Genomic DNA, 20378 nt, shown 5'->3' with positions numbered 1-20378 from the left:
GTCACTGTGGTTCCAGAAGGAGAGGAAATAGAAGAGGGGCCTGGAAACAGTCAATGGTTAAATCTTGGCAAATTTTGACAAGACACATAAACTAACAGATTCAAGAGCTGTGGGCAGCCAAACAGGGTAAATCTGTGCCAAGATATCATGATTAATTTTTTTTGAAAATGAAAGAAAGATTTAAAATCTTGAAAGAAATCACAGAAAAATCCTATAGGTGAACAGCAATTAAAATGACCATAGTGTCCTAGGGATCCCTGGGTGGCGCAGTGGTTTAGCGCCTGCCTTTGGCCCAGGGCGCGATCCTGGAGACCCGGGATCGAATCCCACGTCGGGCTCCCGTGCATGGAGCCTGCTTCTCCCTCTGTCTGTGTCTCTGCCTCTCTCTCTCTCTCTCTGTGTGACTATCATAAATAAATAAAAATTATTAAAAAAAATGACCATAGAGTCCTGATCAGAATCTAAATATTCCATGAGTCAAAGAGGAAGTCTCACGGTCAGTTCAAAAATACATTGACTATGGGGCACCTGGGTGGCTCAGGCGGGTAAGCATCTGGTTCTTGATCTCAGCTCAGGTCTTGACCTGTAAGAGACAAAGAGACAACATCAATTCACTACACTTCATCAAAAGTAAACACTTTTATGCTTCAAGTGACTGTTGATAGGATAGAAAAACAGCTACAGAGTAAAGGAAATCCTTGTGAACCATATACCTGGCAAAGGATTAGTATCTAAAGCATGTGAAGAATCTCAAAGCTCAACAGTAAAACAAATTCCAAGTAGAAAATGGGTAAGAGGTATTTCACCCAAAGGGTACATGGAAGGCAAATGACACGAAAAAATGTTGGGCAGCCCTGGTGGCGCAGCGGTTTAGCGCGCCTGCAGCCGGGCGTGATCTGGAGACCCTGGATCGAGTCCCGCATCGGGCTCTCTGCATGGGGCCTGCTTCTCCCTCGCCTGTGTCTCTGCCTCTCTCTCTCTCTCTGCATCTCTATGAATAAATAAATAAAATCTTAAAAAAAAAAAAGAAAAAAAATGTTCGACACCATCAGCCTTCAGGGAAATGCAGATTAAAATAATCAGGAGCCACCCCAGTGCACCAATGAGAATGGCTAACGTGACAAATAGTGATGGTTCCAAATGCCGGTGGGTATGCAGAGAAATGGGATCCCAGAAACGCTGTTATCAGAAGTGGTACAGCCGCTCTGCAAAACAGCCAGGCAATTTAAAGCACAAGGCATGCCCCTACCCTAGGACCCAGGTCCATCCAACCAGGGCTCTTGTTCCTCAAGAAACCAAGACATAGACCAGCAGAACTCTATGCAAGTATTTACGACAGCTTTGTTCACAGCAGCCCTAACTGGGAACAACCCAGCTGCCTTTCAATGAAGAGCAGGTAAACAGAAGGTCGTACATCAGCTCCGAGGGGCACTGCTTAGCAGCACGTAGGACTAAGCCAGTAATGCACGCCATGACGTGGATGGACCTTTAGAGACTTGCTCTGAGGGAAGGAAGGGAAGGAAGGAAGGAAGGAAGGAAGGAAGGAAGGAAGGAGGAAGGGAGGGAGGAAGGAGGGAGGGAAGGAAGGAAGGAAGGAAGGAAGGAAGGAAGGAAGGAAGGAAGGAAGGGAGGAAGGAGGGAAGGAAGGAAGGAAGAGGAAGGAAGGAAGGAAGGAAGGAAGGAATAGGAAGGAAGGAAGAAAGGAAGGAAGGAAAGAAGGAAGGAAGAAGGGAAGGAAGGAAGGAAGAAGGGAAGGGAAGGAAGGAAGGAAAGGGGAAAAATCCAACCCCCAAATGCCGCAGGTCTTCCCATCCCATTAAGGCTCTGAGTGAGGAGACCATGGGAAAGGAGCCAGGATTCCGCGGCCCCAAGGGGTCAAGGAGCAGGGAGGGGAGGAAGACAGGTGCGTGGTGATAATGTCCTGCTTCTGGACTGCGTCAGTACCTACGGCCTCGTGGAGGTGTTGTGCAGGAGAGCCGCAGGAGGTCACAGGCGGGGAGATGGGGAGTGAGCACACGGAGCCTCCACGTAGTGTTTCTTACAACCGTATGTGCTTCTGTAATGCTCTCAAAATAGAGAGCTTAATTTAAAAAAAGTGCTGTCTCTTCCCAGGAGCAATTTAAACTCCCACTAGGAATATGATGAGCGCCTTTACTCCCACTGTCATCAGCAGCGGGTATTGCCAATCTCGCCTTACTTTTGCCAACCATCAATCTCTATTATTACATATTTATATTTCTCCTTCATTTGCTTGTTCTTGCTTTTGCCTTTTATTTAAAAAAAATTGAGAGATTTTTGTTTTATTTATTTGAGAGACAGAGAGAGAGACAGAGCACAAGTAGATGGAAGGAGAGAGGGAGAGGGAGAAGCGGGCTCCTCGCTGAGCAGGTGTGGGCTCGATCCCAGGACCCTGAGATTGTGATCTGAGCCAAAGGCAGACGCTTAGGCGACTGAGTCACTCAGGCACCCAAAAACGTTCTTAATATCCAACATACTTATGCATCTGATTTTCTTTTTATGTAATAGATTTATAAAATGCTTTTCGTGGTAAGATTTGATTTCTTTTTAAGATTTGATTTTCAATCAAAATATGTTTGATCAAAATTACATGTGATAAATAACTCGCTTAGATACATGGTGTCTGGCTCTTAGTCATGGTTGGGAAATAATGCCCTAGAAACATTAACAATCCCAATCTAGACACATTTTAAATTGTATTGCAGTGGCACCCCGGGGTCCCTCCCAACGAAAATGTCTGTCATCGGGAAAGCAGACATAGCCCTTGCCCAATACACTGCATGTTTTTGGAAAATCATTTTATTTAAGCTCTCAGTCTTAATGTCCACAACGAAAACTGAGAATAGGACAGCACCTGTTCCCTACGTCTGTGGGAGGAATCAATGCGAAAGCCTTCCAAAATGCTTCAGATCCTGCTTCACGCTTGCAAAGCTCTCGGCAAGCATGTGCTGTGCCACCAAGGCCTGCCGGGCCGAGCGAGGACCGTCCTGACTTCAGGTCGGGACTCCACGCAGCCTGGCCTGCACACGGTGCCCACGCTGATGCCCGCGGACTGCCGGCCCGTCCCAGGTCGACTGCAGCTCATCGCCCGGGGTCTCCCCGATTCCCTCTCCAGTCTGCTTACTGCGGGTTCACTCCCGTCCTCGGCCTCCTGGGAACCTGCGTGTCCACCACCTGCATCCCGGGCCATGTCCTCCTCCGGGCCCGGCGGCCCACACCATCCGGGCCCGGCGGCCCACACCCGCCAGCCGGCCCTTCCCAGGTGGCCGCCACCTGCACCTGTCCCTGCCCCGCCTGCTGCACAGGTGCCCGCACCTGGCCCGGCTGCAGCACGGGATGCTCCGGCCTGCGACCCACCAGCTTCCCGGCTGCACCTGCCCAGCACAGCCCGCTCCCTGCTCTCTGGGATCTACGTGGAAGTCAGTGTCACGGGGCTCAGATGGCTCACAGGCCCCTTCTGAATTCATGACTTCCTTTCTAAGCATTTGTTGAATTCCATCTTCCCATCCCTAATTAGTGCCCCCCAATACTCTTTCCACATGTGCAGAATTGTTTGCGGTTAAGGTTTCTGCGGTTGAAGAGTTTTCCTATTGTACCTCCCCTATTCAATATACCATAATTCAGTAAGTTTTGTCTTCGGTGAATAACATATTACTTTGTTCTCCTTTAAACTCAGTGAGATGGTTGTGGGGAAGTCTCCAAGCAAATAGCAGAAGCTGAGACTTGAAAGATTACTTCTAGGTAACTAGGTCAAAGAGCCCATTATGGGAAGGGGCGAGGGAGCGCTCCCGAGGGAGCAAGCATGCACGCAGACCCATGGTAGGACACGGTTGATAACTCATTCAAGAAATAGAAGGGCCACGGGACTGTCCCATGAGAGAAAGCCAGCACCAAGAGTCAGCTGAGACAAGGCTGAACAGATGGCTCGATTCCATTTAGGGCATGTGAGTCCTGCGGAGGACATCAGTACCCATTCAGGGATGGAGCAGGGCGACTGAGGAGTACGCAGAAATGCAAGATGATGAGGTCCTTCATCCTGATGTGGACTCTGGCAAGCGTGGCGAGGAAGCCAAGGCAGGGGTCGCACAGTAGACGCATCCAGGATGAACGTTGTTAAGAGTCTGTTGTCTGGTGTGTCAAAACGGAGAGAATAGAATCCGGTGGAAAGTCAGAATGCAAAATGGAAAGTCCTTTGTAATGAACCGGATGCTGCGGTGGGCGAGAGGGAGAACCGTTCTTCACATCTGAGGTACAGAAGTGACTCAATAAAACAGAAAGCCCTCAAGAGGACCCGAGTTGGGAGGGAAGATGAGGCATTTGGCTGTGGAGAGGGTGCATGGAAGGAAGCTTCAGGATAAGTGACTGATATCAATCAATGAATTCCTTTTTTCTTAATCCAGCTTGACTTACGTGCTCGGGTTGTATTTCTGTGTGACGCACCACCCCAGAGTCCGGACAGTGAAACAGCAACACTAGTCGTGCTCACAGACTCCGAGTCAGGAAGCCAGGGGGCTGCAGCAGGGTGGCTTGCTTCACACCCACAATGCCTAGGGTCTCGGGCCCAAAGAAAGCCCAGAAGTTGGGGTCCCGGACCCCTCCAGGGGCACATGGGCTGGAGGGACTCAAGAATGGCCTTCCTGCCTTTATAGAAGCCTATAGTCACACGGGCGGGCCTCGGGACACTGGGACATCTTTTCTCTGGCTTTCAGGCCAAGTGCTAGGATCCCAGGGACCAGGTGCCCCCTGCATCACCATCTCTGTCATAGGCCCAGGAGTCAGACAGCATCTCATAACATTTCTTTCCCAGAGACTCACGAGCCCTCTGTCCCAGCTCCGCTGCCGGAGGCACAGCCCTCACTTCTTGGTTGAGGAGCATCAAGGCCATGTCGCCGAGGACCAGGAGAGATGGAAGGTGCTGCAGGCATCTGTGGGAACCACCAGGGGCCACTTTGCTTCTGTGCCTCTTGCAGCCAGAGCCTGGGCAGCCGGAAGGGCAGTGTCTCCTCTCGCGCATCTTTTGTTTGGCGCCGTCCAAGACGCTCTCTTTCATACCAACGAAACAGGTGTTTGCAGAAACGCCGAGCCTGTCCTCTCTCCCCTTCTGGTTTGTTTCTTGTTCTTTTTCAACTGTGTATCACACGGTGCAATTTATAGGAAAGAAGCATAGGACAGAACATCGGCAAAAAGTAAACATGCAAAGAACTCATGTAAAATATTTCAATCTAGAGCGAATCGCTACGGATAATTTGATGGACATTGGACCTTTGAGAGATCCCTTCTCGGGCTTCCTTCTGAAGTCAAATTCGGTTTCCTGCAGTGGTGACATCCTTCTCCTCTCCTTCAGCGGTAGGTGAATAGTCATGCGTGTCATTAAAATGGCTTCATGAATACGATTTTTAAATAACATGTGGTCAGAGACCTACAACAAGAAGAGTTCCTTACATACAGCATTAAAACCATAAAGAGGGAATCGGTCAAATGCAGAGAGAAAACACCTCTTGCATGCAACGCATGAACGGAGAGGGACGTCCAATCCGGCGGCTTGGTGACCAGATCATGGGGAGGATGAGAATTGAACTTGCTTCCTTTCCTGCAGGTGCAAGAAGGGGTCACGCTGTGTCCGAATGCTGGTGGTTGATTTTGGAGACACAGGGGATTGTCCCTTCTGTTTCTTTATTTCAACCATCAGAAATACACACATTTAGTACCTTTGTTTTCTGAAAGAAGCCATAAAGTGAATATCCACTTTTTTTCTAGAAATCATCCATAATAATGAAACAGTTGCATGAGCCAATCTATGCCGCTGATGTGCTTTTGTTACATCTGATTTCTCTCCCAAGGTTCCCTCTGAGCGAAGTGCAGAAACAATACCTCAGTCCCAATATCCCTAAAGCCTACATGGCCTCAAGGTGAAATCTGTTGCAATCTGTCAGAGGCGTATTTTTCTTCTTGCTGTAAAAAAAAAAAATCCAAACATTACATTTTTCAAATCTTTAGAAAATACATTAAATAATAATTTAAAAAACCCTCTAAATATGAATTGGGGAAAAAAAAAGTTCTTGATCACAAACAGAAACCTGCTCTTGAGAAATACGGGAAATTCATTTTAACTAGAAGAATGTTAATTTATTTTCATTGGAAGAAAAAGCAAAAAAAAAAAAAAAAAGAAAAGAAAAGAAAAAAGCATTCAATTTATTTAAGGAAAGTATCTTCCAAAGAATTTAACGAACACAGTAATGGAATCGCTTAAGATTTCAACGTATTGGGGTTATTAGGGGTTGAGTGGCGACCCCCACAATCCTTATACAGGAGTTCCAACCCCCTGAGAGCTCAGAGATGAACTTGTTTGGAAACAGGGTCATGGCAGGTAGAGACCCAGGCAGAGGGAGAAGCAGGCTCCATGCAGGGAGCCCGACGCGGGACTGGATCCCAGGACCCCGGGGTCACTCCCTGAGCCAAAGGCAGGCATCTGCTCAACCACAGAGCCACCTGGGCATCCCAATTTTACATCTTTCTAAAGGGGCTTCCCTTGGTCAGAATCAGAGACCCTGCAGGGTCCAGCCAGACCCCAAGAAGTGAGCAAATCAAAGGGGAAAGTAAGGTCATTAGAGACCGAAAGCTGACGAGACCGGACCGCGCTGGGTCTCGCGCTGAGCCTGCAGGATGACCCACCTTTCCCGCACCCAGTGCAGCACCGAAGGCGGCGGGACAGATGCAGCGTGGGGGTGGCTTCGCCTCCATCTTTCTTGTTTCTCTTGCTCCCTCCCGTGGGCCGATGTCGGGGAGCACCAGCTCCCCGTTCCCCGTGGGCATCGCGAGCACAGGGAAGCAAGCCCCCCAGTCTCAGTCGCCTGCTTCCCCCAGTACCTGGGTGGTAAGTCCTTGGATCAGGCGACCCCCACTTGAGCCGAGCGCTGGAAGGAACACGGGGGACGAGGCCGGGCCAAGGTGACCCAGGAGGATGGAGGCGGCCTGGTCAGCCCCAAGCGATCCCTGGATCGGTGGCCCCCGCCTGCACCAGCACAGTCACCTGGGGCGGGGGCTCCTTCCCTGGGTCCTCTGACCCTTCTAACGACCAGACCCTCTTCGGAGGGAGCAACAGGCTGGTGCAGGGAGGACAGAGACACGATGGGCCCCAGTGCTGTGGTGGGGCCACTTCCGCGCCTGCCAGGGAGAGGGCCCGGCTGGCCCGAAAGGCCTGCGAGGTCCCTGGGCCTCTCCTGGGGGCACGGGGTGCAGGGACCAGCGGGCTGTCTGGGTTTGGGTGATGCTGAACCCTTTGGGCAGGTTGTCCCTTGGCCCCTGGGGCTGTCCCCATTCCCAAGTTACGGCCTGGCTGTGTCCATCCCCCAGCTCCTGCGTGTGGGGACGGGAGCCAAGGACAGGCAGCAGGTGCAGGAGGACGGGCCCCAGTGCAGGAGGGCGGAGCATCACCCAGATGCCGTGACTGCGGGGTGAGCACTGTGGGACTGAGGATCCAGTGCCCATGGGCTGCCGTCCTCCCCGGACACCCGGTGGCCTGTGTGCAGCTTGCTCCCACTCAGAGGACACCCCTCTGCCTGAACCCCACCACCCATGGCTTTCCTGACAGCATCTGCCCCCGCGCGGGACCTGCTTGTGGCCCCGGGCCTGCTGGTCACCCGAGGAGGGGCCCCTGCGTGTGCAGGCCCAGCCCCCTGGTGGGACAAGGACACTGAGATGGCAGGTGGGCGCCCCAAGCAAGAGGGCGCTCAGGGGAGGCTGGGGCAGGGGCAGCTGCTGCTCTCAGGGCCGCGATAGGTGTACCGCACCCAGCACGATGCTTCTCGGCCCTGGCATGGAGGCGGCACGAGGTTCCTGGGTCCTCTCGGGAGCATCTGTGTCCTGTGAGCCCAAGGGGACCCGCCTCCACGTCCCCGGAGGCAGTTCCTCAGCCTAGTCCCTGCGGGGCCCCCAACCCCTGGCTGCGGCAGCTTGGGCAGCCTGTCCCCTGCCAGCCCCGCACTCTGACAGGCAGCCCGGAGGGGGCCGCACCATCGTGCCCTTGAACACGAACTCAGCTCCGATCTCTTCCTCCCTGAGCTGCTGACCGGTGCAAGCAGCAACTCACGATTCTTTTTTTTCTGGAATTGTTTCTTAAACTTCTGCTTCTGCCCACCAGGCCCCCTTTACCTAAGTTTAGCAAAGCTGAAAAGGAACCTGGAGCAATATCGTTTTCAACTGAATAAATTCTTGGTGCATAATGGTGACACTTTCTATGGTTTGTACGTGTCTCTAAGTGTGTGTGTGTCCAAGTCACACGCGCGTGCATGTGGGTGTGCGAATGTAGCGATACCGACCTTGAATGTCACGGCCGCGATACCGTGCCCTTTACCCGCTGGGTGAACGGACTAATCAGCAGGTGGTGTTGTCTGGAGAAAATGAAACATCGCTTGGTTGCAGAAAGACCCTAGAGCCAGGAGGTGTGTCCTCTGGAGCAATCCCCTCCACAGGCCCAGAGGGGCCCGGCTCCAGGCCCGCGGCCCCCACGACCCCTCCTCCTTCCCTGGGACACGAGGCCGCGCTGCCCGCTGCTTGCTCAGCATCGCCTCAGGGCGCGGGAGCACCTGTCCCCGCCTCACGCACCACCCGGGGCCCCAGCACCACTGAGGACACTTGTCCAGAGATTTGGCCCCATCATCCGTTTGCTGAGCCTCTGTGTGTGTTGTGCCACCAAACTCCTCTGGATCGACGATGCCCAAAGGAACGTGATCCGCACCCCCGCTCCCTGCACGGCCCGGGTGGGGACCGCCTCCGGTTCTTGGTCCCCGCGGAGACTCACCAGGCACCGGGCGCCGACTGCCACCACGGGGCTGTAGGGGAGATCTGTCAGGGTTAGGGGGAGATCTCATAGTCTCCCATTTTTATTAACAGTTTTTCATTTCTATCAATTTTTTTTATTCTGTGAATACCAAAATCACTTCAACATGAGCTGGAATCCAGTCTCACTACGATAGACAAAGCACAGCAAAGTCTCCAAAGACCCCAACTGTGTGTGACGTGCCTTACGCACAAAACGACCGTCGTCGGGTCCATCCGTGGAAAAACTGAATAGTAGGTGTTTTCCACCTCTTTGGGATCCTCATTCATTCCTACACCGCAGTTTGAGAATTTCAGTCATGCTGTGACTTTTCTTTCACAGCCTAGGCGGCCTGTATCGGCAGCTGACGCCCGCCGCACTCCACGGGGCGACCCGGCCCAGCAGTCCTTAGCACGGTCACCCCTCTTGCTATTGGTCCAATATTTGTTGAGATACCTGCTCTGCCCTGCGGAGGAGATGCATTTTCCGAATCCGGGACGAGAGCAGTAAAGGAAACGGACACATCGTTCTCTTTGGGGAGACAAGGAGCAGATCGTAAAATTGTAGTTTATAGCACGTTGCAGGGCAATGACTACGATGTGCAAAAATAAAGGAAATAGAAAGAAAAGGAAAGACGGGAAATGGTCGCAATGGGCCTCTGCGCTGATGAGAGTGGTCAGACCCTCCCGGGCGGCAGGGAGTGGCAGGTCGAGGGCCCAGAGGAGCCACCTGCGGGAAGCCCCGGGGAGGGGACCTGCCTCCTGGGGGCACCTCCGTGCAGTCACGGGGACCCATGTATGATCCGCATAGACTCAGGCATCTGGAGGGATGACTGACATCCCGCTGCAGTCTGGTCTCTGGTTGTGCGTGTGAGCATCGTTACGGTCTCCTCCCCACGTCACGCACACCCGCACACACCGCACACTCGCACAGACCCAGCGCGCTCCTCTCTGTGAAACAGGGCCTCGTGCGAGGCGACGGGGAAGAGCACGCACAAAGCACCAACACTTACCCGCTCGGGGAGGCGGGGCTGAGGCCGCGTGCAAGGAGTCGGGACACATTTCTTGGGGACCGTGGCTCCCGTGCAGGGATGGAGGGACGGTAACCAAGGTGAAGCTGGTGAGGGGGTGCAGGTCTTTACCTCGAGGCTGGAGGGGCCACACACCCGGAGCCCTGTTCCCGGAGGCGACAGCCAACAGGTGGCACCAGACAGCCCGGACCTTGCCAGTGGGCGCCCACGGGAGAGGCGGGCAGCAGCCACGGAGGATGCCGTCCGGGAGGCTTTCCTGCCTTACTTTCCCCTTTGATTTGCTCACTTCTTGGGGTCTGGCTGGACCCTGCAGGGTCTCTGATTCTGACCAAGGAAAGCCCCTTTAGAAAGATGTAAAATTGGGATGCCCAGGTGGCTCTGTGGTTGAGCAGATGCCTGCCTTTGGCTCAGGGAGTGACCCCGGGGTCCTGGGATCCAGTCCCGCGTCGGGCTCCCTGCATGGAGCCTGCTTCTCCCTCTGCCTGGGTCTCTACCTGCCATGACCCTGTTTCCAAACAAGTTCATCTCTGAGCTCTCAGGGGGTTGGAACTCCTGTATAAGGATTGTGGGGGACGCCACTCAACCCCTAACAACTCCAATAGATTAAAATCTTAAGCGATTCCCTTTCTGTGTTCGTTAAATTCTTTGGAAGTTACTTTCCTTAAAGAAATTGAATGCTCTTTTCTTTTCTTTTCTTTTTTTTCTTTTCTTTTCTTTTCTTTTCTTTTCTTTTTTTTGTTTTTTTTTTCTTCTAATGAAACTAAATTAACATTCTTCTAGTTAAAATGAATTTCCCGTATTTCTCAAGAGCAGGTATCTGTATGTGATCAAGAACTTTTTTCTTCCCCAATTCATATTTAAAGGGTTTTTTAAATTATTATTTAATGTATTTTCTAAAGATTTTAAAAATGTAATGTTTGGATTTTTTTACAACAAGATGAAAAATACGCCTCTGACAGATTGCAGCAGATTGCACCTTGAGGCCATGTGGTCTTTAGGGACGTTGGGACTGAGGCATTGTTTCTGCTCAGAGGGAAATCTTGGGAGAGAAATCAGATGTAACAAAAGCACATCAGCGGCATAGATTGGCTCATGCAACTGTTTCATTATTATGGATGATTTCTAGAAAAAAAGTGGATATTCACTTTATGGCTTCTTTCAGAAAACAAAGGTACTAAATGTGTGTATTTCTGATGGTTGAAATAAAGAAACAGAAGGGATGATCCCCTGTGTCTCCAAAATCAACCACCAGCATTCGGACACAGCGTGACCCCTTCTTGCACCTGCAGGAAAGGAAGCAAGTTCAATTCTCATCCTCCCCATGATCCGGTCACCAAGCCGCCAGGATTGGACGTCCCTCTCCGTTCATGCGTTGCGTGCAAGAGGTGTTTCTCTCTGCATCTGACCGATTCCCTCTTTATGGTTTTAATGCTGTATGTAAGGAACTCTTCTTGTTGTAGGTCTCTGACCACATGTTATTTAAAAATCGTATTCATGAAGCCATTTTAATGACACGCATGACTATTCACCTACCGCTGAAGGAGAGGAGAAGGATGTCACCACTGCAGGAAACCGAATTTGACTTCAGAAGGAAGCCCGAAAAGGGATCTCTCAAAGGTCCAATGTCCATCAAATTATCCGTAGCGATTCGCTCTAGATTGAAATATTTTACATGAGTTCTTTGCATGTTTACTTTTTGCCGATGTTCTGTCCTATGCTTCTTTCCTATAAATTGCACCGTGTGATACACAGTTAAAAAAGAACAAGAAACAAACCAGAAGGGGAGAGAGGACAGGCTCGGCGTTTCTGCAAATACCTGTTTCGTTGGTATGAAAGAGTGCATCTTGGACGGCGCCAAACAAAAGATGCGCGAGAGGAGACACTGCCCTTCCGGCTGCCCAGGCTCTGGCTGCAAGAGGCACAGAAGCAAAGTGGCCCCTGGTGGTTCCCACAGATCCTGCAGCACCTTCCATCTCTCCTGGTCCTCGGCGACATGGCCTTGATGCTCCTCAACCAAGAAGTGAGGGCTGTGCCTCCGGCAGCGGAACTGGGACAGAGGGCTCGTGAGTCTCTGGGAAAGAAATGTTATGAGATGCTGTCTGACTCCTGGGCCTATGACAGAGACGGCGATGCGGGGGGCACCTGGTCCCTGGGATCCTAGCACTTGGCCTGAAAGCCAGAGAAAAGATGTCCCAGTGTCCCGAGGCCCGCCCCTGTGACTATAGGCTTCTATAAAGGCAGGAAGGCCATTCTTGAGTCGCTCCAGCCCATGTGCCCCTGGAGGGGTCCGGGACCCCAACTTCTGGGCTTTCTTTGGGCCCGAGACCCTAGGCATTGTGGGTTTGAAGCAAGCCACCCTGCTGCAGCCCCCTGGCTTCCTGACACGGAGTCTGTGAGCACGACTAGTGTTGCTGTTTCACTGTCCGGACTCCGGGGTGGTGTGTCACACAGAAATACAACCCGAGCATGTAAGTCAAGCTGGATTAAGAAAAAAGGAATTCATTGATTGATATCAGTCACTTATCCTGAAGCTTCCTTCCAGTGCACCCTCTCCACAGCCAAATGCCTCATCTTCCCTCCCAACTCGGGTCCTCTTGAGGGCTTTCTGTTTTATTGAGTCACTTCTGTACCTCAGATGTGAAGAACGGTTCTCCCTCTTGCCCACCGCAGCATCCGGTTCATTACAAAGGACTTTCCATTTTGCATTCTGACTTTCCACCGGATTCTATTCTCTCCGTTTTGACACACCAGACAACAGACTCTTAACGACGTTCATCCCTGGATGCGTCTACTGTGTGACCCCTGCCTTGGCTTCCTGGCCATGCTTGCCAGAGTCCACATCAGGATGAAGACCTCATCATCTTGCATTTCTGCATACTCCTCAGTCGCCCTGCTCCATCCCCGGATGGGTACTGATGTCCTCCGCAGGACTCACATGCCCTAAATGGAATCGAGCCATCTGTTCAGCCTTGTCTCAGCTGACTCTTGGTGTTGGCTTTGCTCTCATGGGACAGTCCCGTGGCCTTTCTATTTCTTGAATGAGTTACACCATTTCCTACCATGGGGTCTGCGTGCATGCTGCTCCCTCGGGAGCGCTCCCTCGCCCCTTCCCATAATGGCTCTTTGACCTAGTTACCTAGAAGTAATCTTTCAAGTCTCAGCTTCTGCTATTTGCTTGGAGACTTCCCCACAACCATCTCACTGAGTTTAAAGGAGAACAAAGTAATATTTTATTCAGTGAAGACAAAACTTACTGAAACAGGTTAAATACAGCTTATTTTACAAAAGAAGGCTTTTCTTAGGGAAAAGGAAAAGTGCACTGACATATACGTGAAACCCACAAAGGAATGCAGTTATTTTGAAGTCGGAGAGAAAATAAGCACCCTTGATGTTGATTGGCTTGCAAGAGGAGGAATGTCTTTCATCAATACTTAACAGCCCACGTGGACCAGACCCCTTTTCTTTGAATCTGATAAATGCTGCTGATAGAATTCATTTGGATGAGACTTCTAAAGGAGATATAGGAACATATGCAAGTGTCCTGTGGCACTCAGTTGCAACAGCGCCTTGCGGTGTGGACGCTGTCCCACTTCCACCACGGGCGCTGACGCCTGCCACCTTGTTCCTCTGCACCAGGAGATGACAGGTGGACAGCTCTCCTGGGCTGCCGTGCTACCTGCCGCCACAACCAGCAGAGACTCAGCGCCATCGGCCTACAACTTCAGGACCAGGGTACCTGACGTTTAGTCTAGATCCTGAGCATTCGTGTGGCAAAATGAACTTTCATGTGCCCAATCCTGGGTTGGCACTTTCATATATATCATTTAATCATTGCAAAAATCTGGGAGGAAGGGGACATGGACCTTATGCGTGAGAGCCACTCGGATCCACTCTGTTATTCGGCAAGTGCTTATCAACTGGCCCTCGTGTTCACGTAAAGCGCGGGAGACAGAGGGTGCACGTGATTCCTTCACTGAATTTACAACAACCCAACAAGATCAATTAAGAATATCCATTAAGATAAGCCTGCTAGGTGCTTAAATATAGGGATCTGGAGGAGACATCATTACATGTGGTTTAAGAGGTTTCTAGTATCAATTGATATGTCAAAGGACATAACTATGAAAATCTTAAAGGATGATATGATTCTAACTAGTAGATTACTTCATCGGTGGTGCTGGATGACGCTCTCTGGTCCCGGGTCCTTGTTGCCCTTGCCTCGTGTATCTCTTGTTCTGTCTGGGTCCGCCCCAGAGTGGGCACTCCCTTGATTTGGGACCCTTGTGGTTGCATGCAGAACAGTTTATGAATTTCTGTTCACAGTCATGAGTGGCAGGTATTTTTTTTACTATATTATTACTATTTTTTTGCTTTCCTGAAGTAGCAAAAGTATCTTGACTGCCTGTCTTATTTATCACCCAAAAAAAGAAACATGGATGTCACATCTTTGTTTTCTTTTTCACATTTGTTTAAACTCTGGGTGTCTTTTTCAACTCTGTGATGTTTTCCATCCAAATGAGGACAGAAACGTGACGAGGTAGCATTGCACGAACAGCAGGCGTGCCTGGCTCCATCCCCTGCCTGCGTGTGGCCACCTCCCCGACAATCCCGGGAGCGCTGCTGTTTAACCAGAATCATGGGAGAGTGCCCTCGGTGCTCCAGAACCCACGTTCTGTGATTTTGTGTGATTTCCCTCGGAGAGGGTCATAATGTCTCCCGGGATGGTCCCGCCCACATGGCACAACTCTTTAAATCCAGGGTCGCCCACCATGACCTTTCACGGATTCCCTTTCTGGTAGCCCACAGAAACATAGAAAGGCAAGCTTGACCTCTCTGGGAACTCAAATGCACTCTCTTTACATGCAAGCAGGATGCAGACCGTCCTAGGGCACAGAATTTCACCTCGTCTGTCTGACTTTTGGGATGCCTGACCTAGCCTGAGCACTCTGTAACACATCAATCCTTCGGGTTAGACACAAAGATGGGAACTGTGTGTATGTAGTTATTGTCTCATTCAACATCTTAATTTACCAGATTTTTATTATTGTGTGTGTGTGAAAGGCTTTTTGCTAAATGCCGCAGTGGGTCAGAAGGCAACGGGCATTCTGTCACCCTCCCGTGCACTCGCACTTTTCTGAGTAGAAAAGTGTATGTTTTGATGTCCTTTGTTTGCAATACACACGTCTCCCTTTTTCCAAGTCGGGTTTAAACGTGGATGAAAGGGATCCCTGGGTGGCGCAGCAGTTTAGCGCCTGCCTTTGGCCCAGGGCGCGATCCTGGAGACCCGGGATCGAATCCCACATCGGCTCCAGGTGCATGGAGCCTGCTTCTCCCTCTGCCTATGTCTCAGCCTCTCTCTCTCTCTGTGTGTGTGACTATCATAAATAAATAAAAATTAAAAAAAAATAAACGTTTATGAAAGATGGTTTCTCCTTTAAAGAGCTTAAAGGTGTCTTGCACATGGGCAGGAGAGGTGAGAGCCACACTTCTTGGGGGGTCACAGGCTGGGATTGGGAGGACATCCCGGAGGAAGCGCAATCTGAACAGGCTCTTGGCCCAGGACACAGAGACAGAAGGAGGCCTCGCATCCATCCAAGCCCCAAACCAGCCACTTATCCTCTCCACGTCTCCATGTGTAGACATGAGCCCCTGGACACAACAGTTCCCAGAAGTGCTGGGGAAATGAAAAAGAATCCAAAGAGTGCCGAGTGCTGTCATTGTGAGGTCAAGCAAATGTGGCTGGAGGAAGCAGGGTGCTCCCGACGGGGATGAGAGGTGCTTCCTGGGTGAGCCAGTGGAGAAACCCAGGCTGTGCCCCGCATCCAGCGAGAGGAGCATGTTCTTCAGTGGTAGACTGGGGGCCAAGGTCTCACGTGCATCACAGAGTCTGTCTCTTTCTCATTTTTTTCTTTAAGATTTTATTTATTTATTCATGGGAGACACACACACACACAGAGAGAGAGAGAGAGAGGCAGAGACACAGGCAAAGGGAGAAGGAGGCTCCATGGAGGGAGCCCCACGTGGGACTCGATCCCGGGTCTCCAGTATCAGGCCCTGGGCTGAAGGCGGAAGTAAACTGCTGAGCCACCCGGGGTGCCCTCTTTCTCAGATTTTAATCAGATTAATATAATACATTGCTTTAAATTCGTTAGTTTGTCAGGACTTGGACTGTCGACCAACACTGAAAAGTAACTGTGTGCCATTCACAGGAAGGTGGAAGCACCTCAAGTGTCCGCCCACAGATGAATGTATAAACAAAACATGGTCTATCCCTACCATGGAAGCTCTGACAGCTAGAATTGGATAAAATGGCATATTTGGTGTTGTTTATATTTTACCATATTTAAAAATCTCTCCCCCCCCAATGATGCAATGGTTAACATGGACAACAAGGTAGTTATTCTTCTCCTAGCTTCTGAAAATGTGCGGGTTGATAGACACCAGGATAAAATTAGGGACCTCCGAAGGTGCTTTGTCTCCCATTTGATAAAGGTTATAAAAAAGAGGGGAGAAAAGATCCATCCATGAGTGTTCCCCAAACTTTCCTGACTTACCATTTGAGAATTTATTTTCCTCTGTGCATAGATTTGTTCTAGGCCATTCTGGGGCTATTATTTTGCTTATGTGATAAAGATCCTCTTCTTTGGTGATGAGTTAACAGTAGCATTTCTCTCAAGGCTGCTACACCTCCCTTTCTTTATATAAAAGGAGAAGCAAGTGCTTGCAGAAGGAACCCATTTCTAGTGAATTTAGGTAAAGATGCAAATATGAAAGCTTTGAATGCAGATTCTAGTTTTACCAAAAAGTCTGAACAGAATAGAGAATCCAGAAGTGGACTCTCAACTTTATGGTAAACTAATATTCGATCAAGGAGGAAAGACTATCCACTGGAAAAAAGACAGTCTCTTCAATAAATGGTGCTGGGAAAATTGGACATCCACTTTCTTGCACCATACACAATGATAAACTCAAAATGGATGAAAGATCTCAATGTGAGACAAGATTCCATCAAAATCCTAGAGGAGAACACAGGCAACACCCTTTGAACTTGGCCACAGCAACTTCTTGCAAGATACATCCGTGAAGGCAAGAGAAACAAAAGCAAAAATGAACTATTGGGACTTCATCAAGATAAGAAGCCTCTGCACAGCAAAGGATACAGTCAACAAAACTAAAAGACAACCTGCAGAATGGGAGAAGATATTTGCAAATGACGTATCAGATAAAGGGCTAGTTTCCAAGATCTATAAAGAACTTATTAAACTCAACACCCAAGAAACAAACAATCCAATCATGAAATGGGCAAAACACATGAAGAGAAATCTCACAGAGGAAGACATAGACATGGCCAACATGCACATGAGAAAATGCTCCGCATCATTTGCCATCAGGGAAATACAAATCAAAACCACAATGAGATCCCACCTTATCCCAGTGAGAATGGGGAAAATTGACAAGGCAGGAAACCACAAATGTTGGAGAGGATGCAGAGAAAAGGGAACCCTCCTGCACTGTTGTTGGGAATGTGACCTGGTGCAGCCACTCTGGAAAACTCTGTGGAGGTTCCTCAAAGGGTTAAAAATAGATCTGCCCTACCCAGCAATTGCACTGCTGGGGCATTACCCCAAAGATAGAGATGCAATGAAACGCCGGGACACCTGCACCCCAATGTTTCTAGCAGCAATGTGCACAATAGCCAAACTGTGGAAGGAGCCTCGGTGTCTATCGACAGATGATGGATAAAGAAGCTGTGGTCTCTGTATACAGTGGGATATTCCTCAGCCATTAGTAATGACAAATACCCACCATTTGCCTCGATGTGGATGGACCTGGAGCGTATTATGCTGAGTGAAATAAGTCAATCAGAGGACAAACAGTATATGGTCTCATTCATTTGGGGAATATAAAAAATAGTGAAAGGGAATAAAGGGGAAAGGACAGAAAATGCTGGAAAATATCAGGAAGGGAGACAGAATATGAGAGGCTCCTAACTCTGGGAAATGAACTAGGGGTGGTGAAGGGTAGGAGGGCAGGGGGTGGGGGTGAGTGGGTGACGGGGACTGAGGGGGGCACTTGATGGGATGAGCACTGGGTGTTATTCTATATGTTGGCAAATTGAACACCAATAAAAAATAAATTTATATAAAAAAAACTGAAAAAATCCCTCTCAACCATCATCTTTGCCTTTATTACCAAACGAAGAGGTTAAAAAAAAAAAAAAACAACAACAAAAACAAAAAGAACAACAAAAAGCAAAAAGAACAACAACAACAAAAAACTCATCTTTATTCCCTGAAACATCGAGTCATTCTTATTGCTGAAAACCACTTTGCCGTGCAAGGACAAGACCCTGGACGTCCTTCTAAATCACTCTTAAACTACCGTTAAGGACGGTGGCCAGGACCGAGGAGGGGGATGTGTTCCTTGTTGCAAACATTGTCCTTTGCCATTGGAGGGAAGAAGCGTGTGTGCACGATCGGGGAACCCCGGCCTGCGCTTCCTGCCCACGGTCGGTCTGTCCTCCCGTAAAACGCCTCCATATCAGCTCCCAAGTCAGCGAGGAGCCACAAGGGCGGTCAGCGACGGCAGGAGGAAACTGGCAGAAGTGGAGTAAATAAGTGTCCTCTGCTTTATATTCATCATCCTGTGTCATCCTCGCAGGGATTTCCCAAGGCGGGTCGTCTGAGACAAGGGACAGCTGAGCTTGTCTCACGTGCGTCCAAAGCACTGGAGCCCCTGGTTGAACCGAGGTGTGAGGGGGCCCAGGGAAAGTCCCCGCCTAGCATCTTCCCGGGAGACCAGCATCGTGGGACGGCCACGGGGTCCCTGGAGGGATCCTGCAGCTCGCGCTCCTGATCTCCTGCACCCTCGGTCCGAGGTGCGGGTGTGCGACAGCTGCCCTGGGCCAGAGACCAGCCTAGAGCCCTGATCTCTCGCTGCCTCCGCCGGGACTAATACAGTATCGGTGAACAAGTACAAAGATGGGGACATTTCATCCCTAAAGAGAACTTCTCAAAATTCGTATTCGTAATATCTGTCCTCCGGCCGTGTTGTCATTCCAATTCCATGCTGACGCCTGGGAATGGTGTGATCTGGGGCTTGTATCCACACGCCCCTGCCACCATGTCTGAGTAGCTGCTGGTAGGCTTGGGGGGGCGTTGGGTTCTCCCACGATGTCCTCTTTATAAGGTTGACGTCCGTGGAGAAGCTCGATGTTTGGAAAGGATGCACATCCCGTCCTGAGTATGCATTTGACTCCCAGGGGCGCGTGTAAGAGTCGGGCTTTCCTCTCTGGGGTCGTGTGAACCTGAGGAGGGAAGCGGGGGCTCTCTTGGGAAGAATCTGGGCTGACCACCAGAAATCAGTGGGTCCACAGAACACTCCTCGGGCGGGACGTGAATTAAAACGGGGTCTTGTAGAAACATCACCTCTCTCTTTCCAGAAGACTTCCCGGCCGAGCCCTTGCTACCCTCCTGTTCACTGTTCTCCCATCACCGAGGCTCCCGTGGGAGGGGGCTTCCTCTTGCCCTGCAGTCCTCTTGGGAATGGACGTACCGAACGCCAAGATGCCTACAGCTAAAGACACGACTGTCCATTTGTCATCCCCGTCCGTCCACCGCCGGAAATGGAACCCCTCATCAAGCGCCATGAATGCTCAGAGGGCAAAACTCACGACCCGGCTGTGGTCCCACAGTCGTGGAAAATGTGCACTGAGCTGTGAGAATTGCCAGAAGTCTTGTGTTTCTGTTTTCTTTCATTGTGTTTTTTGTTTTGCTCTTCTCTGAACCCAGCCATTGGGGACATTGTGGCATTTTATCAAACGTGCCATCACTAAACCTAACATTTCAACATTCTTATATTCTCTAACCTTCCAACAAGTTGGGGAAAGAGCTCTCAAAGTATGGATTTTCAGGTGGTAAATACACGGAATCTCCGAGACTCAAAGAGAAATGCATGTTTACAATTTGCGGTTTTGACGGGAAGTGGTGTTTTCTCATTTGGTTCTCATCATGCTGCCGCATTGCAAATGACATAATGATACTGAATCTGAGCACAGGCACTTGTAATGATAGGATGCGAGGGAATCATAGAAAGACGGTCCCCCGTTGCAAGGAAGTGTTGTGGCTCCGCTGCAGCTGGAGAGGACAGTTGGCAATTTGCAACCTCTTCGCGGCTGAAGATGTTTAACAGATAAGATGGGATCGCTTCCCCAGGTGAGCTCCAGGTGGAGAAAATACTTGGCTTCCCATTCCTTCGAGAGGGAGGAAATGGCAAGAAAAGAAAACGCTGAGAGAGAGAGACAGACAATAAATCAAAAGCTAAATGACACCCGAGAATGGATGTTGAGTACTTAGGAGCCCAAATATCAGCACTGCCTCATTAGACACATGAAAGGGGACATGCAGCGGAATTATCGCAGCCGCACAGGCTCTTCCAAGCAGCAGCCTGGGCTGGTGGTGCCTTCATTCAGCCGAGGAGGGAGCCGCCGGCCCGGGCAGCAGCTGTGCCCGC

This window comes from Canis lupus, unplaced genomic scaffold, assembly GCF_011100685.1.
Source record: "Canis lupus familiaris isolate Mischka breed German Shepherd unplaced genomic scaffold, alternate assembly UU_Cfam_GSD_1.0 chrUn_S353H513, whole genome shotgun sequence".
Classification (NCBI taxonomy): domain Eukaryota; kingdom Metazoa; phylum Chordata; class Mammalia; order Carnivora; family Canidae; genus Canis; species Canis lupus.
This window is presented reverse-complemented; position numbering follows the sequence as displayed.